At 36.7% G+C, this 26,140-nt stretch overlaps 1 pseudogene; it reads left to right on the top strand.

Annotated features, from left to right (window-relative positions):
- The first annotated feature begins 3,141 nt into the window (after positions 1-3,141).
- The window catches only part of LOC120243420, a 153,778-nt pseudogene continuing 130,779 nt past the window's right edge, over positions 3,142-26,140 (top strand).

The following is a 26,140-nucleotide window of genomic DNA, read 5'->3' as shown; positions in this document are numbered from 1 at the left end:
AAATAAACTAACCTAATCATTTCAACCAGATTACCTGCATATTTCCCGAGAGTATAAGGCTTAGAAAAGGTCTCGTTTCTTGGTGCTCTAATCCTTGCAGCAGCCTGTTGCACTGTGAAAATGTAGTCTTTTAGTAATTTGTGAAGATGGCTAATGAACTCAGGATTCTTACTGTAACCCAATTGTTTATTACCCTATTCATATGTTCTGTTGGACAAAGAATTTGAACCCAACTTATACTTCATTTTAATCCAAACGTTGACAGCTTCAAAATATTACCAGATCTTTTAAAGCAATTTAAAAATCAATTTGAGAGCAAGTCTACATGGTAAGAGCAAGTCCGGACATGCCCAATTATTCAGTGATTGTTCAACAATGGAAGAGAGGCAGGCTGATGATGAAGACAAATTTGTGCAGGTGTGGGAGAATTTTTAATGCTCTATTCTGTGGCAGAAATAAAGTGGAGATCTGGATCCTTCCGTGAATATTTCTACCTTAACCTTTTCTGTCCTTTTGTTAAGTAGAAATAAATTATTTACGTCTTTGTTAAAGCTTATGAAGAAAGATAAGCAGTGATAGCCCAAGGATGGTTCATCTACTGTGGTTTTCCTGTTTGTAAGATTTGTAAGATTATTTGTTCTGAACTCTTACTGGAAGCATTAAACTAAATTGCCCTAAAAAATTCTACACAGATGCATACTCACACACACACTTGTTCATTTAAATAATTCACTCCATGTTAAAAAAAAAAGTTAAATATTTGTTGAAGTGCTTGAGATGTGGTGATGGAATGTTCTCTCATTTTGGACCAATTTGTGCTCTACAAAAAGATTGTCATTGGTAAAGGATGGTCAAAATGGCATGAAGAAAGTGCTGCTAACAATTTACAGTAGAACAGTTTTATTTATGTATTTTGGTGGTTATCTATTTTAGAGCTTGACTTGCCATCTTGCAATTACGTATTACATATCATTTCTAAGGCAGAAGATTTAGTTCAAAAGAAAAGCTTGTCTTATAGTTGAAGTTGGTAGATGTGTCCAACTGATTGATAAAAAGGTAGTCCAGAAGTGACTACCCAGTGGGCATCCAAAAGCTTGAGAACTAGCCATCTGCCCACTGATTAAATCACTTTTCTGCCATAGATTGATTTATGGGCACCAATTTCCAACCATTCTACAGACCTATCTCTGAATCAGGTGATTGTACTCTATTTGTCCCCTGGAAAAAGCTCTATTTCTATCATCTCATTAGTTTCAGATTAAACATGGTCTTCAGACTGAAGAGCCACACTGCCCATACATGTCGTACTAGCCTGACAAAAGAAAGATCTGGTTTGCTGGAATATATTTACCTTTATTAATATAAAAGAGAAGTTCTACTTTCAAGATAAATTGTTTTCTTATATGACAGATTTCAGTGAAAATTGGGACTGTAGTATATTTCCCAAGAAAACAATCATAGATCAATAGAGTTATCAAATATAAGCAAGGAAACTAGACATTTACCATTGAATGAAATTTGTATTTCTGTGGCCTAATTATGGCAAAGACACTTATAGTAAAAAACAAAAACAAAAACAAAAAACTCACCTCAAGTTTACTGAACACTGGGATTACTGGTGTATTTTTCTGATGAAAACGTCATATTTAAAATTCTACAGTGAGGGTAAATGGCCCTCTTATTATAGAGCTATCTAAAGTAAAAAATATAATTTATCAAAGCACAAAAGTCCAAGGTGCCTTAACATAAGACCTTCAAACCATTCATTAAGACACAATTATTTCTAAAAACCAGCTTTATCATATCTAGATAGTGGTATAGTATTTTAGTACTTCTACAAGGATATTTTATCCAATAAAGAATTGAGATTTTTAATTAAACCAAATTTAAGGTAGCATTTGGACCTAAAGTAATAAAAATATTTTCTTTTTTTATTTAAATATTTTGTCTTTTTATGGTGTAGATGGACAAAATTTACAACTGTATGCTTTCCTGGTACTCGATAATAAAGAGTGATTTCAATTTACTACACTTAATTTTCCTTTTAAGAGTGATAGTCATCAAGTCATTGTAATAAATTCAGATAATCATAAATTTCTTCCAGGAATTCTATTTTTTATACATTGTGGTTTACTTGGAAGCTATTATATAATACGGTACTAATCAATATCCCATTGTATAAGGAACTACAGAACCCCAATTCCTAGGATGTAATTATTCAGTTCATTATACAAATTTACTAATAAATATACTTGAAACGCTGCTTGTGAACAAAAGGACTTTTAGTAACATGAAAAGGACTTAAATTATGCTGGGGCACAGAGAAGTATAATGTGGCCTATGTATACACTTCGGTGTCTGAGTCCATTTGAGACATACAAAGTTTCCATAACTACTTTCAAAGTGTTATCTGTAACAGAGATCCCTTTCAACCTAAGAGAAACATTTGGAATGCTGAGAAATGAAAATTCAGGCACCAGCAACATTCTCACACCATGTACCAAGCAAACAGCATGTGGGGACAGAGGTGTTGTGCACAGCACACTTTGTTATTTTGGTGAGTATAAACTCAGAAGTTTGAGTAAGTATTATTAGTCAAATAATTGCCAAGGACAAAAATGCCCTTCAGTCTCTTATGCCCCCTCTTTCCTTGGATTTAGGGATGGCCAAATTTGATTAGCTTTTTATCTAATTCAATCTCACCTGAAATGTAACTCCCCCCAAAAAAATCCAACTATATAAAGTACTATGTTAGCCTACTAGGAAAATTCAATGAAATCTCAAATGTAGTCCCTGATTTCATAATAGAAAGATTTGACTTCGAGTTCCAACTCTGAGGAAAGGTTTCACAGGTGAAGAATTAATAAGACATTTGCTCTTTAAGAGTATAAGCCTCTGCACCAGATCTCAAATGGCTGCACATTGGAATCATCTGGAGAACTCTTAAAAAATACGGAGGTCTAGGCCCTTTGCCCAGAAATCCTAATTAATCAATCTAGAGGATTGAAGACTTTTAAAAGTTTCCCAGGTTATTTTACTATTTATAGTCAACTTTAAAGACAATGGCTCTAGGCCCTTCATTTATTTCAGTGGTTCTCAAACAGGGTGATTTTGTTCCCACTCCCCGGGGGACATTCGGCAATGTCTGAAGATATTTTTGATTGTTACTACTGGGAGAGTGCTACTTGCAGCCATGGATTACAAGCCAAAAATGTTGGTGAACATCCTATAATGCACAAGACAGTTCCCACAAAGAATTACCAGATCAAAAATGTCCATAGTGCCAAGGCTAAAAAATCCAACTCATTCATTCAAGAAATAAAAGCCAAAGAACCCGACTCTGTACCAGACAGTGCTAGGTTCTGGGAACTCAGAAGTCAGTCAAATTCTGACTTCATCACACAAACCAGCAGTATCTTTGGATAAGTTACAGAACCCTGCTATGTCTCAGTTTTCTTATCTATAAAATAAAAAAAAAATTATCATCTCAAAATGGAAATTGAATTAGTTACTACCTGTAAAAAACTTAGAAAGATGCACAGTGTACAGTGGGTACTTAATACTTCATCATTGTTTTGGTTATTTTTGTTGAAGTACAGAAGTCAGTCAAATACAGAAGGTAAGTGCAGGCAAAATGAATACTGGGTGCAATAATCAAAGGAAGTGATAACATACCATTTTTAGAGAACTATACAAAGTTCACTATTGCTGGGCATAATGAGTAAATTGGGGCTCAGTAAGTGTCAAAGATGGAGAGGTAGGTAAGAATAGTGGACTAGAAGCAAAAAATTCTCCAGTTTTTGCCCCTCCCTGTTGTATCCACATACTTTGCTAGGTGGATTTGTAGTTCCTTCCATCAAAAGTCTATTCCTCTACCCCATGTATCTGGGCTAACATTATGACTTACTTTGGCTAGTGTAAGCTAACAGAAGTAGCAGTTTGCTAAGACTAAGCTAAGCATTAGGAAGCTGTCGATTTCTACTTCCTCTTCTGGAGTTTTGTTCAACAGCCAGAAAATAATCTCTGGCTACCCTTCTGGATAAGGAGACTACTGGTCTGATCGCTTCATCACACCAGCCAAGAGCCAGTGCCTGGGCACCTGCCAGCTAGCCACAGATGTACAAGATCTAGGTGAGGTGAGCTAAGCCTGAGCAAAATCAACAAAACACCCCATGCTGACCTGTAGACTGGAAGAAAATAAGTATTGTTGTTTTAAATCACTGAATTTTAGGGTTGTTCTTCTAGCATTCTTGTAACAATAGCTAACTGCAACATCCAGACACAGAAATATCCAGATTGTGGGATGTCATTATAAACCATGGCTTGGAGTTTGTATTTTTATTTTGAACCTAATGAGGAATCACTGAATAACAGTTAGCAAGAGACATTTAGGAAGAGTTTTAAGTAAATCTGGCAGCAAGTGACAAAGCGATCAGAGTGGAGCATGCCTGGAGTTGCAAATGGAGATGAAAAGAATTTGATGTCAGAGTTCCCATTGCTGAATTGCTACTAAGAGAATTAAGAACTATGAAAAATCTTTATTTAATGGAAAACTTAGATTTTAAAAATCATGATTTATTAAGTATAATATTAGTATCCCCCCAAAAGAAATTCCAGAAAGCTATTAAGCTCTCTATGACCATTTGATGCCTAATTACCCTTGCTTTTATTTTTTATATGCTAAAAAAGCTGGTAACATAGACATAGTAGACCCTAAGTCAAGCAGAAGTCAGATGGCCATTTTGGAGATGGTATAGAGACACTTCTTCAGTGAATGCAGTAACTTCTAAGTTCCATTTCAACTCTCATTTCTAGGGTTCTTTGGGAAGGGGAAGTAAAGTACTCAGAACTGCAGTGCACTTTTTGGCCTATAGTAGCCTGCCAGGACTGCTGCTATCAAATTTAGAAGCCAGCCTTTGGTCTCTGAAACAAGCAGTTCATGAATTATGGAGACCAATGTAAAGCCCTATGTAGACCAATACAGAACAACCCTAAGATTTATAGATAAAATACCATTGACCACATTTTACAGGAAAGACAGACTATGTGACTTGCAAGATTCTTAGTGAACAAAGCAAAATAGAAAACAGAACTAAGGTCTTTGGTGATTTTTCCCCCCTCCATTACATACCCATGCCCACCTCTTGTTTCAATACTCTACATTTAGCCAGGAGATTCTTTTAGTTTTAGAAAATAACCACTTAGCCTTTACCTAAATTGTAATGAATGTTTGGTGAGCCCTTTCTATTCTCAGACAGATCTTTTTAAATTTCATCTCTATTTCACTGTGCTACCCAGGCCAATACTCACTTTCATCTTAGATTTTTTCCCCTCCTGTTTATAAGTTTCTCCTGACTTTCTGCCACTCAAGCTTGCTCAAAATGTGGATCTCCTCCTTTTCCTATCCAATTCCCAAACCTAGCATTCAAAGTCAGTTTCTACATGGAACACAAACCTTAGCCATCTGAGTGCCTTTAAAATTTCAGTATGCAATCAGAAATAATTTCTCCACACATTTGGCCTGTTTCAATGCTTCCAAAATGACTACAATAAATCTGCGAATCATGTCTAGAACATATTTTTTTCCAGACCATGGTTTCTTTTATTACTTTCAAAGTCTTAGATAATTTACCACCCATCCCTTTCAAAGTACCTGCATCTCTCATGGTAGCAAGCGATACAAACAATACAAGCAATACAGCACACATATCTCCCATGAAGAAAGGGCTCCCTTTACGTAGCTTCTCATGGATTAAGCTTTTTTTTTAAGGGTGAAGGTTTTTTATTTCCTTCTTAAAAGGGATAAAAATTTTTAAATTTAGACTTCATGGTCTTCAAAGTGTTCACTACTTTGAATTTTTGTTCCCCTTATTTATGAGCCTACAGAGTAGTTTAAAAAAAAAAAAGTCACAATACCCAGAAACATTCTTTGCAAGTTAGAAACACAGTAATCAACCTTATTCACAATTACTTAAGATCGCGAAAATGATAGAGAGATAAAGATCTACAAAATGAAGAATATAGCATAGTTATTGCCTGCCTTTTTAAAAAAATTTTCATTATGAAGGTAATATATATACTCTTCTATATTTACAATACAGAAAAAGTTGGGAGGGGCAAAAGATCAAAAAGGCTAATGAAGGAATAACAAGATGGCAGAGGAGTAGGAGGATCCTATGTTTGTCTCCTCCCATGAACACAGATAGCTATCAAATCATCCTAAATACCCTAGAAATAGACCTGAAGACTGGCAGAACTCCACAAATAAAGGGAGAGGAAAGCCCACACCAAGGAAGGTAGGAATTGTGGAGACCTGTTTTAGGGGAGAAATGGATCATGGATGCTGGGGAGGAGAGGGATCCATGGTCAAGAGAAGGGGAGGAGGGGAGGGGGAAGAGGGGAGGAGGAAGAGGGGAGGGGGATGAGGGGAGGGGGAAGACAGAGAGGGGGAAGACAGAGAGGGGGAAGAGGGGGAAGACAGGGGGAGAGAGGGGAGAGAGGGGGAGAGGAGGGAGGGAGAGAGAGGGGGGAAGGAGGGAGAGAGGGGAGGGAGAGAGGGAGGAGGGAGAGAGGGAGGAGGGAGAGAGGGGGGAGGGAGAGAGAGAGAGAGGAGAGAGAGATAGGAGGGGGAGAGAGAGAGGGGGGAGCGTATAGGTACTTCTTCCAAAACCTGCCCAAAGAGAAGCTAAGGGCATCAAACATCTCTAAGATGCAAAAACAATGCTGTGGCCATGCCCTCTTCCAAGACATCCAGAGGCTACCCGAAAACTAATGGGGCAAAACACTGGACATCATGGAAGCTGCCATGGTCCTAGAGAAGAACCTTAACCAGAGTCTTTTGATTTGCATACCCTAGGTTCTGCCCCTGTAGACCCCCTTTCTCTTTGACTTCCTGGAGAACCACTTCTTCGAGGAGGAGGTGAAACTTGTCAAGAAGGCAACTTCCTGTCTAACCTCTCAGGGAGGCTGGTCCCCCAAATTGGGCTGAACAAGTATTTCTTCTAATAGCACATCTTCAAGCACAACTAGGAACCTCTGAAGCCCAGTAGCAATTGTGAGGCTCTCTCTGCTGCCAGGGTTTGTTACAGTGTTTGCCTGCAGCTGCTAGGCAACTTTTTTTTTAACCCTGGAGCCCTTTACCAAATGGAAACAAAGGTTTTTGTTTCAGGTTTGGGGGGAGGTATAGGTGGACCTGCCCAGTTAAAACCTATGTTCAGGAGTCCACTGTAATTATTTTACTAGTCCTTTCTCAATAAATACTTTTATATAATTGACTGTGCTATATATCCAGGTCTAGAACCTTTTACTAAAAATTACAGCATAAGTATCACCCCATTTTGAGTATATCTTTATTATATAATTTACAGTGTTCCAGGTTCTGTGCTAAGTGATTCACATAAGTGAATCTCTTAACTTGATCATCACAGTCATATTTTAAGGTAATCATAATTTTTAAAATTTTAAGGTAATTGCCCTAGTTCTATAAATAGAGAAATTATGGCATCCTGCTAATGTTTTTAAAACATTTTGTTGAAGAACTAGAGAGCTTATTAGAAATCACATACTCCACTCCAAACCTTCTAAATCAAAATCTCAGAGAATAAATTCAGTCAGCACCCCATGATTTTTCTGCTCTACTAAAACGTGAGCACTAAGGCCCCTTTGTAATACAGCTTAATTTGCCTCATCAAGCTACAACCAATAAAAGATTTATTTACGTCATTCATTTTCTCACTCACTTATTTTGAACCACACATAGGAGCATTAGAGCAGGCCTTATGCAGGATTAGGTTAGGGGGGATTTTCTAAAGAAGGCCATGGGGGAGAAAACTATTTAGTTGACTTCTTCCACCTGAGGTACTTACAAGGGAGTGAAACCATACTGCATTCCTCCTAGTACAGCCTCTATTATAAAGGTGGGTTTTTTTTTTAAGTTTTATTTATTTTCAGAGACAGAGGGGAATGAATCGAGTCAGATGCTTACCAACTGAGCCACCCAGGCACCCCATAATGTGTTTTACCTCAGCTTCTAAAACAATTTCAAGTTTTTTTGGCTTCCACCTAAGTCCTTTAAATTTTTCTAGTTGGTGCTGCTTCCTGTGTTATTTCCCTCTTGAGACTTCTCACCAGCCTTTTCACTCATACCTGAATTTCTCAGGAGAGAAATTATTTCTTTTAGAGAATTAGTAGTTCATGTTTCTGTCCAACACAACATGTTCCTTCTGAGGGTCACCCACACCTATATCATACCTCAGTATTTGATACACTGCCCACACATTGTAGAGGTGGAGTCTGTATACAAATGTCTGAAATTGATTCTATTTTGTAATACATATCATCTGAAAGGAGATGGCATACTTAGAATCTGTAACTTACTTTGGGTGCTAAACTAACAGATAAAATTGAGACTAGTGCCCAATGAATCTCATGATAAAACTGAGGTACTTATTTCAGCTCAATTTGGAGGCTATTACTGATTTGATTTATTATACTCGAACAGTCTATTTCAGCTCCTTAGGCTTTCCTTTTTCTTGTGGAATTAGGCATGTACTTTCCAAGGGCACTGTCCAAGCCTTGTGATACAGTGTGTCAACACTGACAGTTAACTCAAAAGTAATGGAGCCATTTACTAAGCTCTGTGCTACCTATCTTCTGAAATGCTCAACTGGGCCATATGATTATTACCCAATATATCCAAAACAAAGCACCTGTAGTCACAAATTTTAGATCATCTCTCTCATCTTGATTCTTTTTTCAAATGTTTATTTTTGAGAGAGACAGAGAGAGAGAGAAAGAGAGGGAGGGAGGGAGAGAGAGAGAGAGAGAGAGAGAGAGAGAGAACAAGCAGGGGAGGGGCAGAGTAAGCGTGGGGAAAGACGGAATCCAAAGAATGCTCCAGGCTCCAAGCGTGCAGAGCCCAATGCAGGGCTTGAACCCACGAACCGTAAGATCATGACCTGAGCCAAAGTCAGACACTTAAATGACTGAGCCACCCAGGTGTCCCATTGGTTCTTAACTCTGAGTCATCTCTAACTTGAATGAAAGTTAGTGTAAGTAAAACCTTGGTTTGCAAACACAATTTGTTCTGGAAACAGGCTTATAATCCAAAGCACTTGTACATCAAAGAGAATTTTAAGAACCATTTGTGTCACATACTACATATACTGCAAGACATCATTTATCAGGTGTTTGCTCATCTTGCAAAACGCTCATAGAACAAGTGACTCACAATCCAAGGTTTTACTGTACTTTCCTTAGAAATATTTCTTGACTATCTTTTCTGAGCCCCTGAATGAGTACAAAAGTCCATTGTCCATTTCTTAATAATTGTAAGATGTCTTAATAATCTTTTAACTCAAATATTTTCCTAGAATATTACTAGGTTTTGCTGAAGATATAAAGAGCACTTCCAATACAGAAGATAGATTTCTTTTATTCAACTATTTTTTTGGCTGAGAAAAGTTTTCTTCAATTATGTTTTTAATCTTTGCTTCTATGATATTAGTCTTATTCCTAATCAGGAACACTGTATAAATCTGGAAAGACTGTTCTTCCATACATATTTATTCATCTTTTAGCTGTACTATAGCTGACAAATATACTTTCAAAGATGATGTCCCTTGGGGCACCTGGGTGGCTCAGGTGGTTAAGCATCAGACTCTTGATCTGGTCTCAGGTTATAATCTCACTGTCATTGGATTGAGCTGCACATTGGGCTCTGTGCTGAGCAGAGCCTGCTTGGGATTCTCACTCTGTACCTATCCCTCTAGCTCTCTCTCAAAATAGCCAATCTTAAAAAAATAAAGTGTTCTTTTTATAGCTCTAATGTTAAAAAATTTAGAAGTGCTAGAATACAACATTAAAATTTCTAAAATAGTTATCAAGTAATTGAAAAGCTTGGACTTGGAAGCAAGTCTACTAAGCATTCATTTTGTATTGTTGGATAAATAGAAGATTTACTATTAGTTCTCAGTATGTTAAAGTGTTGAAATTAAATGGCTTAATGGTTATTTAGTTCATTAAACAGAACAATTTGACATTTTCATCAAAATCTGTAATTTATGAACTAATTTTGTTAAAATAATTTATTCTATAATAGATATTTATCAATCCAAGGAGAGGTAATTTACTATGTAGGTGAATTTATTCCTGCTGAGAAAATCTAAGTAAAAAATGCCCTTACAAATATTGTCAGTCTTGATAAATATAGTTATGAGCTTGGCAGTAAAACAAATTAGCAGAGTCAGTTCTCATCTGCTAACAAGGAGTTTATAGTTCTCTATTTTGCTTTCAAAAAGGAATAACTTGAGAGACTATAATACATCCCTATAATTCTTACTTCTGATCATTTCCCCTGGCACTTAGAGTTATGTAGTAGAAAGTAGTTCAGGATACTCTCTAGAGCTAAAGACAAACCAGATAATCAATTCAGTATCCAAATTGTAATTTAAGCTCCTAGATTATTACTATAATAAAATATTATTCATAACAAATAGGAAAACTGATGGTACTAAGGAGTTTAAGTTGACATTTCACAATGGTTTGTCCTTGATAAACTAAGGCAGCATTTTTGGAACTTTATAAAGAACAAAAATATCTAGTTTTGTGAGACACTAATGGCAATGCCACAAAACAAAATATGATCAGCATAGCATACTTTACAGTGGTAAAATATTTAGGGAACACTATATGCTATATCCCACACTCAGAATATTAGATTAGAGCTCTGAAAAGTACTACAATATTAAATAAATTTTAAAAAACTTCTTGAACTCTGTATTTCCTAAACTCATAAATAGGAAGATACTTGTTTTCTCACATATTCGATAATAATCTGAGAAAAGTTATTTCATGAAACATTCCTTAAGAATCTGACCAAAGAGCCAAAGGAGTGTCTCAGTTGGTTGAGCATCCATCTTCAGCTCAGGTCATGATCTAACGGTTTGTGAGTTTGAACCCACCCCCACCCCCTGTCCCCCCATCAGGCTCTGTACTGAGAGCTCAGAGCCTGGACCCTGTTTCAGATTCTGTATCTCTCTCTCTTCTCTACCCCTCTCCTGCTCACCCTCTGTCTCTCTCTCAAAAACAAACTTAAAAAAAAAATCTGACCTAAAGGTTATACTAATTGGCACACTCAAACTGAACTGGGGAGAGGGAGTATAACAAACGAACTAATTACAAAGCTGTGGATGAGATTAAGGAAATAAGAGATGATGTGTTTTCCAGAGTCTAGCAACATCATTGCGACCATTACCACCTGAAGGTCTGAGGGGACAAAGCGAATGAGCAGAAACTAAAACCCAGGGCATGTAGCCATCGTGTGGAGCTGTGGCCTTTGATAGAGAGACCTGGCCAACCCAGTAATATCTAGCAAAAGGAAGCTAGGGGGAATGCCCAGATCCATGGAGTTTTGCTTTGTTTTGTTTTGTTTTGTTTTTACTCTGATCACCTATCCTTGGTCCCCGTGGCCAAATGCAACCAAAGCTAGGGAGTAAGGGACCACATTAATTCTGTCTATAAAGTTTAGCATCCTTGTGCACAGAGGATATAAAAAGGTAAATATAGATCTGGATGAGCAAATATCCAGTCATACTATATCTGAGATCTAACAGGTTTTTCCTTCCAGGTATCATATTAGTTTATTTTTTCCCCAAAGATTATTTTGTTAAACCATTTGCCTATCTATATTTACTAGGCATCTACTACAATAGGAAAGACAAGATCCTGAAGGAGCTGACAGCCACAAGGCATAAGAGAAAAGTAACTATGTAAATGGAAATGCAATTTAATTAGGACTATAACAGAAGTATGACTAAGTTCCTAGAAGATTACAGGAGAGAAGAGTAACTAATTCTGCTTAGGAAGGCCAAAAAGGCATTAGAGAGGAAGTGATATTTGAACGAAGTTATGAAGCATGAATAGAAGATTTTCCAGGCAGGGTGGCTGGCAAAGTCAGGGAGTGTATTTCTAACAGAAGGGACAGTATGTACAAGACAAGGTTGATGAAAAGGAAGGGGTATTTTGTGCAGGGATTGGTAAGAGGTTCTTTTATTTTTATTTATTTATTTAATTTTTTTTTTTTTTTTTTTGAGAGACAGAGCATGAAGAGTGGTGGGGCAGAGAGAGATAGACAAAGAATCCAAACCAGGCTCCAGGAGAGATCATGACATAATCTGGATGCTCAACTGACAGATCACTCAAGCACGCCTGGTAAGAGGTTCTGAATTGTTGATTTTGCAGTGCGTGCTACTGAGCTGTGGTAGGTGAAAATGGAAGCACTGACGAGATTGTCATAATTCTAGGACTCTGGAATTTGTTCTAAGATTTGTTTTCAGTGTAATTTTTTTTAAAAAATTAGAGATTAGTAGTTTTGTGGAGATGGGGTAATATGGCTCTGAACTCTAACCCCAAGCTGAAGTTTACTTATTCCATCCTTCTGAGGCTGTGGGTTGCACTGCTACCATAGAGAACAACTTCTCTGTTTTCGTCTAAGTTGATCGCAACATGATCTATTCAGTGCAGTTTTAGACGTGCTATCTAAAATTGTGGCTGTTCACTGAGTGTCCATCAACGCCCGAATGGATCAAGAAGATGTGGTTTATCTATACCATGGAATACTACATGGCAAGGAGAAACAATGAAATCTGGCCATGTGTAGCAACATGGATGGATCTTGAGGGTGTTATCCTGAGCGAAATAAGTCAGGCAGAGAAGGACAAATATCATATGTTTGCACGTATAGGAGGATTAGGAGGAACTTAACTGAGGAACAAGGGGGAGAAGAAGGGCGGAAATGGTGGGGGAAAGGGAGAGAGGCAAACCATGAGAGACCCTTGAATGCTGACAAAAACTGAGGACTGATGGATGTGGGGGGGGGAGGAGGGATGGGCATGGAGGGGGGCACTCGTGGGGATGAGCACTGGGTATATAATATATGGAAACCAACTTGACAATAAACTATTTGTTAAAAAAATAAATAAATAAAATTGTGGCTGTTCAAACAGTATAAGAGGACCTGCTAGAAAAGAGTGGCCCAAACATTTCTATTAGTTGTCTCACGTTCTGATAAATATCACTGTAGTTGTTCTGGATAATAACTGGCAAGAGAAAACTCTACAAATTTTGCCCTGTATGGTTCACATAAGTCCTGAGTGCCAATTTTCATAGAAACTTAAATTAATCCTTTCTCCACTGCCTTGTCCAATTAAGTGTTCTCCAATTAACTTTAAAACAAAATAAGATTTCCAATAACAGACTTCAGGGCACAACCTAACTTTGGGTGGCATTTACAAATTACTTCCCCTTCCCTGCCTGATTATGATCAGATCAAACTGCGAATGAACGATTCTGAATTATTGAATGTAATGAACCAAAGAAATAGAAATGTGCCTGTAGGGATAAAAGTTCATTCTCTTGAGGTCTTTCTCAGATCAATGCTTAAAATAAAATCTCAAAAATAGTAACAAGTTTTATTTTGCCTGAAATATGTTTTTTTCCTTAGGCTCCTATTCATCTGTCTTGGCCACCAAATAGAACAACATATTAGGGAACCAATACATAACACTTTTTGATAATCATTATTCAAACATGTGTACCTGAGCTCCCTTGACACTCAAAGCCTGTTGTAGCATTGTAGCTTTGTTTTCTTGGCCCTTCACCAATCCCCATCTCTGCCCCATTCCTCCATAGTAAAACCTAGCCCTGGATATCTTCCCTATCCTATGTGCCTTTGTATTTATCTCGGAGCACTTAGCATATCAATACAACTATATATCCACATTTCTCACTCCCTTTCTACACTTTGACTCTTTAATCTCAGGAACTATTTCTAATATACCTTTGTAACCCCCAGAAAGCAGTAAATGAGCATATGATAAATTGAAGGGAACTTTATCATAAATAGCAACCACTGAAATAATATGCAACTTATTTTTCTAGTCCTAATCATATTGCCAAATTTTTACCCCAAGAAATCAATCATGACTAGCACCACTAAAAGAACTGGACTATGAAGCTGAGCTGTTCTAAATCATAATATTTCGGAGATTAGAATAAACTTTACCTCAACCCAAACTAGTTTCTTGCATATTGGACCCCAAATTCTCCTCCAAATAGACTTTTAGCTTGCCATCCATTTCAACTGTGGTTCTTATTTTGGCTGTCGTATCTCCTTAAACCTTAGAAGCACCTGTACAGCCCTAAACCTAAAAGATCTTTAATTTTAATTTTAAAAGTTACAACTTCCAGTTGGAAGTAAATTAACTATAGTATAAAATGTCTGGACAAAATACAAAGAGGCAATTACCTAAAAATTCTGAAAAGTACTAAGTACATTAGAAAGGATAGTCAAAATGTGAAGTAACTAGTAGTTTCCAGGAATCCCCCCCACCCCCCGCCTCCTTCACCTATTACAGATTGAATTGTGTCCCTCCAAAAAATATGTTAGGGTACTATCCCCTAGTACTTAAATGTGACCTTATTTGGATATAGGGTCCTTTCAGAGGTAATCAAGTTAAAATGAGATCATTAGGGAGGACCCTAATTCAATAGGACTGATATCCTTCTAAAAGGAGAAATTTTGATCACAGAGACACACACACAGGAAGAAACCCATGTAAAGATCAGAATTACACGGTCACAACCAAGGAGCTTCCAGAAGCTAGGAGAAAGGCCTGGAATAGATCCCACCATAGTGCAGAGGGAGTAGGGCATCTGGCCCTGTCAATACCTTTATCTCCATTCTAACCTTCAGAGCTAGGACACAGTTTCTGTTTAAATCACTCACTTTATGGCAATTTGTTATGGAAATTCCACAAACTAATATACCATCTTTTCTCACTCAGCTTTAACCAGAGGATGGCTCCAGCTTTGGAACAATTCAGTGGGCAAAGGCAGCAAAAAAATCTCAAAGAATTCCTGTCTTTATGGAAAGAGAACAAGGGAAAGCAGATCCTAGAAGGCAAAAGAGTGGTGTGGAAAGTAAAAGATGGAAATGGGAATTCTCTAATTCTATGATCCACCACAAGTTCTCAGCTCACCCCTGCATTCATGTGTTACATGCACAACAGAAACCTAGATCATAGCAAAGGGTACAAGAGCTAAACAATTGTACAAAACTCGACTTACTTGCTAAAGTAAGTCCTGAGTAACATGCACAGAATTTAGTCCAAACAACATAGTAAAGGCTTTGAAAACTGAACTGGTATTGGAAATCCAGCCAACAAAAAGGTTAAACTTATGCTGGCTATACATTGATTGCTTCAACATTTAACACAGTTGGGCTGGGGGGCACATAATCCAGAGGACTAAAAAACTCATGATGTGACATTAAAAATATTACAATAAAACATTACCCAACATATAACTACAAAAACTTGAGGAACTTTCAGTGGAAAAGACCATTAATTACAATCCCCAGATGACCTAGATGTTGAAATCATCAACCCAGTACTTTAAAGGAGCCATATAACTATGCTTATGAAATGTTACCAGATACAGGAGTGAAAAGTAAAATAAATGCTAAATATTTGCACAATATTTTTAAGTTATTTAAAAGATTTTTGATGAAAACAAAAAGCCACATTTTCTGGTAGGGTATTTTAATGTATATAGCTGTAATATCAATGACAACTCTAAAATACAGGGAGAGGGATGGGGTGGCTGGCTCAGCTGGTTAAGCATTTGGCTCTTGGTTTCACCTCAGGTCATGGTCTTGTGGTCATGGGATCAAGTTCCACATCAGGCAGTGCTGGGCATGAAGCCTGCTTGGAATTCTCTCTCTCCCTACCCCACTTGTATGCTCTCTCAAAATAAATTTTAAAAAGTAAGCAAATAAGATACACAGAGAAGGATAAAGGGGACTCTGTTATAAAATTTTATATTTTATTTCAATAAAATATTAACTCTACATAGACCATAAAAGGTTAGTTGTATATATTTTATTTCCTAGCATAGCTAGTTAAAAATGTGAAGCAATAGAGCCATAAGTAGATACATTAAAATGCTATACTGAAAAATGTTGGAATAACTGAAAAAAAAAGGGGGGGGAACAGGACAAGCAAAGAGAGGAGAAATATTAAGATAATGCTTCTAAAGTCCAGCCATATCCATTACATTAAATAGAAATGGTCTAAACATACCAAATATGACACAGTGTCCGATTGGATTAAAAACATATCCACTCCACAAGACACTCACTTCAAAAATGACATAAACAGTAAAAGGAGAGAAAATGCAGCACTAGATAAAATCTGGGGTGATTATAGTAATAAAAATAGAGTTGAAAATAAAAAATAAAGGACTTAATGAAAAAAGATTCTATTCACAAAGACATAATTAGCTTAAATGTGTATTACCTTAAAAAGGAACTTCAAGGCATATCTTAAAAACTGGATAGAAGTGGCAGAAGAAATAAACTCACAACTATAGGTGGAGAATCCAACAATCCTCTCTACATAATAAATATAGCAAAAAGAACAAAAAGTGATGAGGATATAGGAGATTTTAGCAATGTTATTCATGGACTTGACCCTATTGACATTTTATAGAATATTTCACCAAACAGCTGAATACACATTCTTTTCAAGGGCATATAAACATTCACCAAAATATATCATAAAAAACAGGCCATAAAACAAATCTTATTAAATTTGAAGAATTGATGTTCTAGGAAAGTGTGTTCTTAACAGAATTAAACTGAAAATCTTCAAAATAACACCCAAATCAAAGAGGAAGTCTTAATTTTAAACTATTTTGAATTAAATGAAAAATAATACATCCTATATTTGGGGATATAGCCAAATCAGTGCTTAGAAGGATATTTATAGCATTCAATGTATGTATTAAAGAAAAAAAGTTATCCAATACCTGTTCTACCTTAATGTACCAAAGAAAAACCTTAAAAACCAGAAAAAGAACAAATTAAGCCCAAAGCAAGTAGACAAGGCAACAGAGGAAAAATAAAGTTGAAAACACAAAAAGATGGGGGGAAATGAAACCTAAAACTGGTTCATGGGAAAGGAAATTGACATCCAGCCAAGTCAATACAAAATAAAGAGGAAACAAAAATCACAAATATCAAGAATTAAAAAGGAGTCATAACTATAGATTCTATAGTCACTGAAAGTATACAAAAAGTAGACTAAGAAAATACAAAAATACACCAAATTTGACAACTCATTAAAACACAAGCTCCTTGAAATACACAACTCCCCAAACTTAAGCCAACTGGATAACCTGAATGTTATATATATTAGAAACTATGAAACGAATGAAAGAAACCAAAAGTCTAAATAAATACAGTGCCATCTTCATGAACTGGAAGACTTGATACTGTTAAGTAAATAATATTCATCAAGGTGATTCCTACGTTTAATAAAATCTCCCCCCAAATTTAGATATTGACAAGTAAATTCAAAAATTTATATAGAAAACCAAAAACCCTACAAAAGAGTGTGGAGTCAAAACTCCACAGAGAACAAAGTTGGAGAACACATACTAATTTAAAAACTTACTGAAAAGCTGCATTAATCAACAGTGCTATATTGGCAAAAGGATGCATGGTTCAGTTTAACAGAATAGTCTAGAAATTGAACAGAAGCACCCAGGCAATTCAATGGAGGGAAAATAACCTTCTCAAAAAAAAAAAAAAAAAAAAAAAATGAGAAAAAAACTGTATTATATGCAAAAAAGAAAAAAAAAAGAAAAAGTTTCAACCCACCAAATCATATATAAAACAACTCTAAGTGCATGGGAAACCAAAATTTAAAACCTGTAACTGTGAAACTTCCAGAAAAACAGAACAGAAATACTTTGTGAAGTATTCTTAGATACATTAAAATGATGATTCATTAAAAAAAAGGGAAGTTAACTTTATCAAAACTGAAAGTTATGCTCTGTATAAGACACTGTCAAGAGAATGACAGGACAAGCCATGAAAGTGTAAGAAAATATTTGCAAATCACATCTGACCACAAAGGATCTAGAATTGAAGAACTTTCCAAACTCAGTAAGAAAACAACAACAACAACAACAAAAATGGGCAAAATATTTGAAATGATACTTCCACCAAAGAAGAAATACAGATGGCAAGTACATGGAAAGAAGCTCAACATTAGTCATTAAATAAATACAAAATAAAACAAGACTGGACTACATGTCTACTAGAGATGAAATTTAAAAATCTCTTTGTGTAACACAAAACCACTAGAATATAGTTTCAGTGAAAATGAAGTGGTACATTCACTTTAGAAAACAGTTTGTCAATTTCCTATAAATTTAAAAATACATAACTCTATGACATAGTGATCACACTTCCACGTATTTACCCAAGAGAAATTAAAACAGTGGTCACATCAAAACTTGTATACAGAAATGTATCAGATTTTTAAAAATTTTTTTTAATGTTTTATTTATTTCTAGGAGAGAGACAGCATGAGCAGGGGAGGGTCAGAGAGAGAGGGAGTCACAGACTCTGAAACAGGCTCCAGGCTCTGAGCTGGCAGTCAGCACAGAGCCCGACGCGGGGCTCGAACCCACGAACCGTGAGATCATGACCTAAGCGAAAGTCGGATGCTTAACCAACTAAGCCACCCAGGCGCCCCTGTATCAGATTTTTAAAGCCTCATGTTTTCCTGATGCCTCAACTACCTTCCCCCGCCCCCCCCAAAAAAAGGCTGTGAGCATTTCCACCCATGCAACCAGGTGACACCAGAATAAGGCTGGTCTTTGCTGCCTCAAGTTCCCCTTCTTGCCCTCCCCTGACTACCACCTAGTGACAGACAAGTGCACCAAAGAATTCCTTCATATCTTTGCTGGGAACTCCTCCCTGACCCCCAGCAGAGGCATTTGCCCTGGGTCCTCAACTCTCTCAGTTCCCCACTTGCTTAGCTGAACCCATTCCCTAGAAGTTCCTCTGTATGTTCCCCTGTATCCCTCTTGTAGGACACAGGAGTATAAGTCCGTGAATTTCATATGCCGGATTTAATTTCTGTGACCATGTTAGAATGACCCTTAAAGGCCCCACAAGGTGGACTTCCTACCTCGTTTACAACACAAGAACTTTATAGCAACTTTCTTTAATCAGTCAAAACTGGAAACAACCTGGGAGATCTGGGTGTCTCAGTCAGTTAAGCAGCCGACTTCGGCTCAGGTCATGATCTCACAGACCGTGGGTTCGAGCCCCGCATCGGGCTCTGTGCTGACAGCTCAGAACCTGAAGCCTGTTTCAGATTCTGTGTCTCCCTCTCTCTGGCCCTCCCCTGCTCACACTGTCTCTCTCTCTCTCAGAAATAAATAAAACATTTAAATTTTTTTTTTAAAAAGGAAACAACCCTTTATCTTTCAATTGGTGAATGGAACACATCAGCAATAAAAAGAAACAAATGGACACCTCAGCATAGATAAATCTGAAGTATATCAAATGAGAGAAGCCAGAATCAAAACCCCTTATACTATAGAATATTTACATGACATTCTAGATAAGGTAAAAACTGCACAGATAGAATCGAGGTAGGAGGAAATGTTGACTCAATAGGAGCAGCATAAGGAAATAATTTGGAGTAATAAGTCTTGATGGTAGTAAACACTGTCCCTTGTTATAATTCTTATAACTGTATAGCAAAAAGAAGTTTATTGTGTATTAGTTTTTAAAGTAAGTTTTAAAAAGCATTTTAAAGTTAAGATTTCTGAAGTTTTCTGTTCCTCTCAGAAGATGGGTAAAGTGTGGAACCACTTAGATGCAAATAATTGAGCTCTATAAATATTTGTGACCTAATGAAAATACAAAAATATATTAAGACCCTTCAGTAGGTTTTTCTTTATACATTTTGACAGCAATTTTTTAATATAGATTAATACTGTTCTTCCCTACCTCAACACCATTTGGTAAGCCAGGTGGCAAATTCCAGAGCTATAAACTCTTGTGTTCTTATCCAAAGGCAATAATGTTAAAAAAACAAAAAACAAAAAAAAACTATTGAGATATTGTGATTTGTAAAAGGTAGATATTTGATCATTGATGTGACAGATATAGTTCTTAAATATGTATTTGGTCACTCAGATGACAAAAAAATATAATTCTCCTATATATTTGGTCTTTGTCCATAGTTCCTGGTTCACAGCTCCAAAAAACCATTGAAATTTCCTGTGATAAGAGCATAAAGCTGTATTTTGCTAGGCTACTTAGGTGACTTCTGAACCCCACCTAAAGGCATAAACTAGTTGCCAGGAGGACCCATGATGTGATTATGGGGTTAGAACTTTCACCCCTACCCCTAACCCCAGAGAGAGTAGATATGTTAGACTTAGTCAATCATGACTATGTAAGGAATCCTCTGTAAAACTGAAAAGGAGGCGGTTCAAGAGAGCTTCCAGGGTGGTGAACATAGAGATGCTAGTAGAGTGGTATGGCTGGAAAGGGCATGGAAGCTCCACACCCTTTTCCCATACCTTACCCCATGTATCCCTTCATTATGTCCCTCAATAAACTGGTAAAAGATAAGTATGTCCTCAAGTTCTGTGAGCTGCTTTAGCAAATTAATAGAATCCAAGGAAGAGGATGTTGGAACTTTCAATCTGCAGCCATTTGGTCAAAAGCACATGTAACGACCTAAGGCTTTTAACTTCTGTGGTAGGAGATAAAGCCAAGCCTTATAGGACTAAGTCCTTAGCCTATGGAATCTGATTGCTAACTCCGGGTAGATAATTCAGCTCAATTATGATACTATCAGACCCCCAGCTGGTGTTTGAGAATTACTTTGTATTGAGGAAGGAAACCCTCCCTACCTTCAGGCCAGAATGAGGAGAAAACTTATACAAGTCCTACTCTATTTCTGAATGAAAGGATTTTCTGCTTATTCATTCAAAAGTTCTAAAGAATTCCCAACTGCTAACTTTTTGTTTTTTCCTAATTAGTACTGTTTTAGCAAAAGTACTAAAAAGAGAACAGGGAGTTCCATTTTCCCTAAGGATGAGTCCATTTTTGCTCTTCTGTTGCCTTGACATGAAAAGGACCAAGTGGACAGTTATGTAGACTCCTTGTACAAACAAAACACCAACTCAACTAGTCTTGTTTTAAAAGTTAAAGGAAAATAGCCAGTATCAATTATTTAAGATATTCAGCTGTTTGCCTTCAACTAAATGGGTGAGGTAAATCATTGCAAAGTATTTCCTACAATGAGTGTTTACTATTGAATATTATAATTATCTTATTTGGATAAAAGCATCTCTATTGGGATGGCAAAATTAGAATAATAAATTCAGTTGTGATTCTGGCTCTGATGTTTCTTAGTTCTCCAGTATTTCAATATTGATCTGAAGAGCCTTAAATGTGATGAGTGCATATAAATAAGAGAATCATTTTCACTTTCTGAAAATTGAAATAAAAAAGTGCACTCTATCCCATAAAGATGGAAGGAAGTTAGCAAATACCTATTTGTTTTGTTATCTGATCATACAGCAATATGAATCTGTACTATGCAGAGCTCACATTCTGTCTTGCCATAAATTTTCCCCCTAATGGCAGTAAGTTGCATAATTCAACAGAAAATAGACTACATGGTCAATATTTATTTTTTATTTTTTAAAAAATTTTTTAAATGTTTTATTTATTTCTGAGGGAGAGAGAGACAGCGTGAGCAGGGGAGGGTCAGAGAGAGAGGGAGTCACAGATTCCAAAACAGGCTCCAGGCTCTGAGCTGGCCGTCAGCACAGAGCCCGACACGGGGCTCGAACCCATGAACCATGAGATCATGACCTAAGCCGAAGTCGGATGCTCAACCGACTGAGACACCCAGGCGCCCCTACATGGTCAATATTTATTAAAACTTACTTTCTCCGTGTGTATATACAGTGATAATGATTGATACATAAAATGAGGCCACTTGTACTCCAGTAAAACCCTGACATATGGCTATAAATGGAGTTAAACAACAAAAACAAAAAACCCTTGGGTAAAACAGGCCTCCATCATCACAAAGTTAATGAAATGGGAGATATATCTAAATCCATCTGTTCTGGCTGTAGTTTGGCACCTCTGATAATTTTCTGTTCCAATTTAAATATCAAAGGGGTTTCAAAGACAGAAGCAGGGATTTCATGAATATGATAGTTTAGGGGCCAGGGAGTAGGGGGTGAATTTCAGTCTGAGACGAAGAATGGGTCCAGAGACTAATAGGACCCTAACCTCTTTGCTACTTTTGAGGAAGGGGATTGCTGAATGCCTGAAGTTTCCCCCACAGGATACCACCCTCCTGTCCATGTTTCCCCAACCACCCTTCCTCCACCACCACATAGCTTTAGCCAACCACACACATGCTCTATCTGCCTTGTCTGAGATCAGGAGCTGGGCAAAGGATTGGTGCCAGTTTCCAACTGTTTGTGATATTCTAGTTCACATTATTGCTGTATTTTCCTATATTTGGAAAACTAAAGGAATGCAAGCTTTTTGAGACACAATCTGCTAAGTACCTAATACCTAGAAGCTGTTGAGATCTTAAACTTCCATGCAAGAATGCCAAATTTTGATCTTTAGAGAACCTACCATGCTGTAGTAAGCACTAGAGAGGAATTCAAAATCTAGCAGATAAAATCTTCAAATAATTACAACGTATGTTACTGAATTATGGTTGTGAAGGTGTTAAAACACAGTGTGCAACGGCTGGTTTTCATCCCCTGTCACAAAGCGTAACTTTCTCACATATAGTCAATCTAAACCCATAAAGCACAAGTCGAGGGGAGGGAGAGAAGAGGAGAAGTCCTATGGCTTCAGATATTTTCCCAACACCTGTCTTATAAAAGCAAAAATGTCTCATGGGTTCAATAGTAGGTATTTGAACACTCCTTCAAGGCTTACTTTTATTTGAGAGCAGATTGCTGCTGTTGAACGACTATAGAAGGCGTATGAAAACACACTCTCTAGCTCTTATGGACTCCTTCTAAGTTTATTCTTGGAAATGCCTCTCTGCCCCATATAAAACAAAAATGCAGTCTTCTGTTCCAAATAACCTTAGAAATATTGTATTACTCCAATCCTGTAAAGTCTACTATGATCTAGTTTGAGAGTTCGTCTAACCCCTAGACTCAGAACTAAAAAGCCCCGCTCCTTAAAAAAAAAAAAAAAAAAAAAAAAAAAAAGTCTGACAGCTGGGACTTCATTTGAGTTTCTGAAAGTGTGCCTGAAGCACATGAGCCCTGGTACATCCAGAGAATATCAATATAGCCATTAAATCCCAAAGCTAAAAATTCCACATAGCAACCCAGAAAAAGAACCTTCCCAGAGAATATAAGCTCCACAAATATGGGACTTTGCTAAATTGCTCCCTGAGTTTTGCAAATAAGGCTCTGAACTCCAGATTTTTTTTTTTTTTTACACCATCAGTGACTATCTGAATTTCTTTCTTTTCCTTCAAGCATACCAACACATTGAGACAGTGTTACAGTCAACACATCTGTTCAACCAAGGGAAAAGCAGAAATTCAGAGACATACCTAACCAAAGGAAACTGCATTTTTACGTAATTACCCATGGTTTTATAATGGTGTAAGTTTTATGATATCCATCTTATAGATTTATATTGCTACATGAGCTGTCATTTTGAATTATAGGTAGATTAATAAAACCACAAGACCAGGTTTAAGTGGAAGGCTTATGAAAAGTGTTTATGACAGGCTCAGTCAGGCTTCAGGCAGGATTAAACTTAAACTTTTTACGGTTTGGGATTGAATTGCTTAATGAACCAATCAGCACTTTATTTTCTGCCTTCAGCCATACATTTTTAAAAATGATTCTCAACCATTAATCTTCAGCTTAGACTCCCACAGATACTAAATATAAACACGTGTGAAACCTAACCCCTCATGAAGGAAAAAAGATCTCAACTTTGTATCTCAAGAGGAAAAAAAGATGGGAGAAAACCCATCAGCCTAATTCTTTGAACATGTTTGTGTGATTAGAAACATCATTTTTTTCTATGATGAACTTTTAGAACCAAAAACTCAGGTTTGGTCATGAGAATGTTCATATCCTCAAAGATAAAATTTGAGTTGTTGCTAATTGCTCTCTTTAAAGCAGATCAAAAGCAATTAGTAGGATATTCCCTAATCGGCATTTTGAAGTACATTGATGGTTTCTGGCAACTGAAGTGCCCAAATGGTAGAAGGGAAGAACACTTTTATTACAAGTACTGGAGGACCTAAGAAAAGTTTTTAAAAGTACTTAGCATACTGAGGAACTTATTAACCTCCAGAATTCAGAGTAGAGGGTAAGAATAGTTTTTCAAGATCTCTTAAAGAATACATTAGGTATGACAGAACTATAACATGACTTCCCATTATATGAATTTGAACAAACAATGGGATAAATAATGTTCTTTAAAATGAGTCCTCAGCATACTTTAAAAGCATTTCACAGCAACACCTTCCTCTGTGAAAATGTTAAGCCTATCCCACGATTGACTAAAGCATTCCTTCAATATTTCAAATGCAACATGTAGAAAACCATAATTGTCAAGAATTAAAATTTTTAAATATCAAATCAATATCTTGTAATCATTGGGATGTTTTATTTGTAGAGCATTTTAGTTTTATCAATGGCTTCACTATACCCTATAGTTTCATCATCACAAAAGAGGAGAGCAAATCAAGGTCAAGTGATTCATCCAAGGCCCCAAAGATAGTAAGTGGCAGAACTGATATTTGAGCATATTATTTTTGGACTAGAAAATCCAGTGGGGGTTGTACTATATTCAATATCCCCTAAAGTACAGAGCTTACAGATAGATTTGCTATTTGAGAAGTTATGCTTAGCCTCAGTCACTAAGTAAGTGAATATACTTTATCTACCTGGATCTTTAGGTGTTAAAAAAATTCTGGCTTGGGAGTCCAAAAAATAAACAAATTCAGATCCTATTACTATAATTTACCATTTATGGGCAATTCATTTTGCCTTTCCAAAGTTCTGTTTCTGCAAATATAAGAAAACACCATAAAATGTAATAAACTCATAATGTGGCCTGAGTCTAATGAGTAACCATTAAAGATGCTAGAAAAGGGCTAAAATCTTTTTTTTTTTTTTTGAGAGAGACAGACAGACAGACAGAGTGCAAGTGGAGGGGAGAGAGAGAGGAAGATGCAGAATCTGAAGCAGGTTCCAGGCTCTGAGCTGTCAGCGCAGAGCCCAACATGGGGCTTGAACACAGAAACTGTGAGATCATGACCTGAGCTGAAGTCAGACGCTTAACTGACTGATCCACCCAGGTGCCCCAGAAAAGGGCTAAAATCTTAAACCTACATTATATGTACCTAGTTCATCTCCACCTCTTCAAAAGCATCTAATACCATACTTAGTTTACAAATGGTATTTAAATGCTTCTAAGCATGCCAGTTTCCACACACAAAAGCAATTAAACTACTTAATTCTATCAAACAACTACATGTTTTGAATAATGGTTGAATTCAATGACCATTTTGTTGTTTGAATTACCAGTATGAATGTACTACTAGTCATACATTCTAGTAACAAAAAAGTTGCTCACTTATTTCAAATGTTTTAAGAGGCTGAAGAGAAAATCTGGGCCATTCTGAAGCTTTAACAATTTTTGCTATGGGAGCATTTGTTAAACTACCTTAACCAAAAACTAAAGCGAAAATATGAATTCAAGGTATAAAAATATGGAAACAAAACATGAATTCTAGAAGATCTAGAAAGCTGAGGAACAAAAAAGTTTGTAATATCCATAGTAGAAGAAAATATTTAAAGGCTTATGTTGTATTAGGCAATCTGCTGAGCCAGTTTCGATCATTATCCCATTAATTCCTGTGGGAGTATTATTATATTTCCTATTTCACAGCTGATGTTTACAGAGCTAAAATGGTTTGTTTATGGCACAGAGCTCTAGGGGACAGGGTTGATGATACCTATTTCCATCTACCACACACTAGAAGAGATGATTTTCTTCCCCCTTGCTGTCCCCGTTCTTCTACCTCTAAAAAGCCTTGGTTTTACATGCCAACCTTCTATTCTGAAGAAATTGTTTTATTACTATATCCTAGTATATACCCCCATTGCATGTAAGATGTATATACCCTAATTATATACTACATATATATGCCTAGTATATATCCCCATTATGTACTGGAGATAT

This window comes from Hyaena hyaena, unplaced genomic scaffold, assembly GCF_003009895.1.
Source record: "Hyaena hyaena isolate Hyena2069 unplaced genomic scaffold, ASM300989v1 scaffold_342, whole genome shotgun sequence".
Taxonomy (NCBI): Eukaryota; Metazoa; Chordata; class Mammalia; order Carnivora; family Hyaenidae; genus Hyaena; species Hyaena hyaena.
The sequence above is the reverse complement of the archived record's forward strand: the minus strand, read 5'-3'. Positions and strand labels throughout refer to the sequence as shown.